Source organism: Meleagris gallopavo, chromosome 13 (assembly GCF_000146605.3).
Source record: "Meleagris gallopavo isolate NT-WF06-2002-E0010 breed Aviagen turkey brand Nicholas breeding stock chromosome 13, Turkey_5.1, whole genome shotgun sequence".
In the NCBI taxonomy this organism is placed as follows: Eukaryota; Metazoa; Chordata; class Aves; order Galliformes; family Phasianidae; genus Meleagris; species Meleagris gallopavo.
This window is the reverse complement of record NC_015023.2, coordinates 14,792,576-14,792,855: the sequence shown is the minus strand read 5'-3', so window position 1 is coordinate 14,792,855 and position 280 is coordinate 14,792,576.

Below are 280 nucleotides of genomic sequence, written 5' to 3'. Positions count from 1 at the left end.
ACATTCTTCAAACAAAAAACCTTGTAATGATTCACTGTCAATGCTATCAAAGGTCAAATAATATTATTATATATAGTAAAAGTACAGTTAGATTGCAGTTATATCTGGCTTGAGGAAATCTGTCACTTTTTCCAAAATACACACACAACATAAATTTAAGTAACATTTTGCAAGATATTGCTTTATCTTTGCATCTTATGAACTGCATCTTCTGAGTCCATTACTAGTATGCTTTATTTCCAGACAGTTTCAAAGTACAAAAAAAAAAAAAAAAAAGAGT